Below are 5,199 nucleotides of genomic sequence, written 5' to 3'. Positions count from 1 at the left end.
GCCCAAAGTCCAGAAATCAGTGTCACTTTTGGAGTTTGACAGTGAAGAGTTTATATCAATTCATGAGGACTGGTGGGAAAACCCACATTTGGTGAAAGCAGACACTCGCTCTACGATGTCTTTTTGTAAATTAAATATTTGTGGGTCAGAATGTGTTAAATATAGCCGTTGAACCGTGGAGGGTCGTAATAGAAAGTGTGGTGGTAGGGAAGTTGTTTTGGTTTGAACTGAAGGCGACAATGATTTGTGAAAAAAATGGCGCCGGGGCCATTTTTCATAAAATGCCAAACAGGTGTTTTAGTTAGGTGTACCATGGAAACGACGGAAGTGTTCGGGCCGAACGTCAGGACGCGGCGTACAGGTGCAGTGAAGCCGGGATCGATGTGACCCTGAACTGCGGTCGAGTGAGCCGTCATTCGTTTTTCCGAAGTCAAACCAGCCGTCGGGAAATTTGTAGTGCGCCCTTATTGTGATAATTATGGTAAATTCATTGCAACTTCTCAGAGGAGCTGACGTGAAAGAAGATTTCAGAATAAAGTGTTGCACAACCAGGCTCATATACAGGATAAATACGGAAATAAGAATAATTGCATAATATTCACATAACTGTTCACTGTGGAATATCCAAAATGCCTTTTGGATATTTCCTGTGCAGTAAAATATTACATTAACTTAAAAAATTAATTAAAATTAAACTGTCTGTTCCCAATGAATAATTTCCGATACATTTCAATTGACCTCAGGTATCTTCTCCAAAACTTACAGAATTTTTCACTGTGGGATTTTTTAATAAAACGCCTTTGGATATATACTGTACAGTAAAATATGGGTCTTTTCATTTCATCAAATGCCTCCCACCTGACCATCTCAGAATGTCCTGTAAAAACTCTTGTACAAAGACACACTTGTTAATAGGAAAAATCCAAAATATTAGGTACTGTCTACAGTCTTCTCATGAAACATCATTGAATGAAGGGTAGTTTAGACGGTTTTTGGCATCATGCTCTGAAAAGCCAGCAATATCTGGAAAACTATCTCACCTATAGCCTTCAAAATGTCTACAGTGTATATCTGTTACTAATAGCCTCCAGATGTGGAATATCAGGGGTGCTCAAAGATAACCTAGTATGGTATACTTAAAATGTGGTTTGTCTAAATGAAGTAGCAAATTTGAAGAGTTGTTGAGCTCCCATTTTTACAGATAAAAGACTTTATCACTTCTGCCTCCATCTCTGGTGTTAGCTTAAACATTCTACAAAATATGGTCTCTCTTAGATGACTAGGTTCACAGATATTAAGGCTCAAAATTGGAAGTAAACACATATTTGCCCTACTTCAGAGCCATTTTCCAAAAAAATTACAAGTATCAGATCCAAACTTAGTTTTTTTAAAGATCATAGTCTTGTCAAAATCATATTAAAAACTTGGGAGGGTGTTTTGCCTCAATTTGTTGCAGTGATTTTTTAAAAATCCTGATATTGGTGGGGTTTTTGAGTCCGTCTTTGGTACTGCATATCCTAATAGTCTACTAGTAAACATCACAGCAGGACAATTAAATTGTGTTTTTTACCATTTACCAAAGACTTACATGTGACTAAATGCTACTGATAAATTTAGCCTTACGAAAACATAAAAATGTACCACAGTTGTAGTTACAGAGGCAATAAGTCCTTGAATGTGAGTTGAACATGCTGAAAGCTGCTTTAATGTCTTAAACCATGAACAAACATATGATAGCATAATATTGAAGACTGTACATTTTGTCATACTTTAAGTATATACATTACACAACCAAATCAAATAATAATCTTAATTTGAGCATAAAGATTTTACATTACAGTACAAAAGTCTCAAAAGTTTGATATTGAATAACAGTTTGTCTCTATGCTCACTGTGAGGGATCACTCATTTTTTTCATCTTTTAGATGAAATTCCTTAGTCACATTCATTCACTTTACAAATTGTCTAATGTACATCTCTGCTCTGTTGTGCTCATCTTTTTTGATGGCATACATGCGCCCAGTTTCTGTAGAGGGAACTTCAAATCTTGAAATTCTATGCTGCAGTGGGACATTGCACATGTCTTCTCTTCTTGGCCAGTATACACTCTTGGCAGGGCCATGTAGGTGCATGAACTGAACCAGTACATCTTCATTAAAAGCTGCTTTCAGCATGTTCAACTCGCATACAAGGACTTATTGCCTACAACTGTGCTACATTTTAATGTTTTTATAAGGCAAAATTTATCAGTAGCATTTAGTCACATGTAAGTCTTTGGTAAATGGTAAAAAACACAATTGAATTGCCCTCCTGTGATGTTTACTAGGACATGCAGTACCAAAAAAGGCCACAAAAACCCCACCAATATCAGGAATCTAAAAAAATCACTGCGACAAAATGAGGCAAAACACCCTCATAATTTTTTAATATGATTTTGATAAGAATTTGATCTTTCAAAAAAGTAAGTTTGGACCTGATACTTGTCGTTTTTTTGGAATATGGCTCTGAAGTTGGGCAAAGATGTGTTTACTTCCATTTCTGAGCCTTAATATCTGTGAAACTAACCATCTTAGAGAAACCATATTTTGTAGAATGTTTAAGCTAACACCAGAGATAGAGGCAGAAGTGATAAAAGTCTTGTATCTGTAAAAATGGGAGCTCAGCCACTCTTCAAATGTACTACTTTATTTCAACAAGCCACATTTAAAGTACCTACCATACTACATGTTGACTGTTGTCTTGAAGCCTGGTTGCTAACTGTACTGATGTTGACCGTTGTCTTGAAGCCTGGTTGCTAACTGTACTGATGTTGACCGCTGTCTTGAAGCATGGTTGCTAACTGTACTGATATTGACCGTTGTCTTGAAGCCTGGTTGCTAACTGTACTGATATTAAGGGGTATTTTGATGCCTGGTTGCTAACTATACTGATGTTGACTGTTGTCTTGAAGCATGGTTGCCAACTGTACCGTTGTTGACCGCTGTGTTGAAGCCTGGTTGCTAACTGTACTGATGTTGACTACTGTCTTGAAGCCTGGTTGCTGACTGTACTGATGTTGACTACTGTCTTGAAGCATGGTTGCCAACTGTACCGTTGTTGACCGCTGTGTTGAAGCCTGGTTGCTAACTGTACTGATGTTGACTACTGTCTTGAAGCATGGTTGCTCACTGTACCGATGTTGACCGGTGTCTTGAAGCCTGGTTGCTAACTGTACTGATATTAAGGGGTATTTTGATGCCTGGTTGCTAACTATACTGATGTTGATTGTTGTCTTGAAGCCTGGTTGCTGACTGTACTGATGTTGACCTCTGTCTTGAAGCCTGGTTGCTAATTGTACTGATGTTGACTACTGTCTTGAAGCATGGTTGCTAACTGTACCGATGTTGACCGGTGTCTTGAAGCCTGGTTGCTAACTGTACTGATGTTGACTATTGTCTTGAAGAATGGTTGCCAACTGTACCGTTGTTGACCGCTGTGTTGAAGCCTGGTTGCTAACTGTACAGATGTTGACTACTGTCTTGAAGCATGGTTGCTCACTGTACCGATGTTGACCGGTGTCTTGAAGCCTGGTTGCTAACTGTACTGATATTGACTGCTGTGTTGAAGCCTGGTTGCTAACTGTACTGATATTGACCGTTGTCTTGAAGCCTGGTTGCTAACTGTACTGATATTAAGGGATATTTTGATACCTGGTTGCTAACTATACTGATGTTGACTATTGTCTTGAAGAATGGTTGCCAACTGTACCGTTGTTGACCGCTGTGTTGAAGCATGGTTGCCAACTGTACTGATGTTGACCGTTGTCTTGAAGCGTTGTTGCTAACTGTACTGATATTGACCGTTGTCTTGAAGCGTTGTTGCTAACTGTACTGATATTAAGGGGTATTTTGATGCCTGGTTGCTAACTATACTGATGTTGACTGTTGTCTTGAAGCCTGGTTGCTGACTGTACTGATGTTGACCTGTGTCTTGAAGCCTGGTTGCTGACTGTACTGATGTTGACTACTGTCTTGAAGCATGGTTGCCAACTGTACCGTTGTTGACCGCTGTGTTGAAGCCTGGTTGCTAACTGTACTGATGTTGACTACTGTCTTGAAGCATGGTTGCTCACTGTACCGATGTTGACCGGTGTCTTGAAGCCTGGTTGCTAACTGTACTGATATTGACCGTTGTCTTGAAGCCTGGTTGCTAACTGTACTGATATTAAGGGATATTTTGATACCTGGTTGCTAACTATACTGATGTTGACTGTTGTCTTGAAGCCTGGTTGCTGACTGTACTGATGTTGACCTGTGTCTTGAAGCCTGGTTGCTGACTGTACTGATGTTGACTACTGTCTTGAAGCATGGTTGCCAACTGTACCGTTGTTGACCGCTGTGTTGAAGCCTGGTTGCTAACTGTACTGATGTTGACTACTGTCTTGAAGCATGGTTGCTCACTGTACCGATGTTGACCGGTGTCTTGAAGCCTGGTTGCTAACTGTACTGATATTGACCGTTGTCTTGAAGCCTGGTTGCTAACTGTACTGATATTAAGGGATATTTTGATACCTGGTTGCTAACTATACTGATGTTGACTGTTGTCTTGAAGAATGGTTGCCAACTGTACCGTTGTTGACCGCTGTGTTGAAGCATGGTTGCCAACTGTACTGATGTTGACCGTTGTCTTGAAGCGTTGTTGCTAACTGTACTGATATTGACCGTTGTCTTGAAGCGTTGTTGCTAACTGTACTGATATTAAGGGGTATTTTGATGCCTGGTTGCTAACTATACTGATGTTGACTGTTGTCTTGAAGCCTGGTTGCTGACTGTACTGATGTTGACTACTGTCTTGAAGCATGGTTGCCAACTGTACCGTTGTTGACCGCTGTGTTGAAGCCTGGTTGCTAACTGTACTGATGTTGACTACTGTCTTGAAGCATGGTTGCTCACTGTACCGATGTTGACCGGTGTCTTGAAGCCTGGTTGCTAACTGTACTGATATTGACCGTTGTCTTGAAGCCTGGTTGCTAACTGTACTGATATTAAGGGATATTTTGATACCTGGTTGCTAACTATACTGATGTTGACTGTTGTCTTGAAGCCTGGTTGCTGACTGTACTGATGTTGACCTGTGTCTTGAAGCCTGGTTGCTGACTGTACTGATGTTGACTACTGTCTTGAAGCATGGTTGCCAACTGTACCGTTGTTGACCGCTGTG

Source organism: Eutrigla gurnardus, assembly GCF_963514095.1.
Source record: "Eutrigla gurnardus genome assembly, chromosome: 15".
Taxonomy (NCBI): Eukaryota; Metazoa; Chordata; class Actinopteri; order Perciformes; family Triglidae; genus Eutrigla; species Eutrigla gurnardus.
This window is presented reverse-complemented; position numbering follows the sequence as displayed.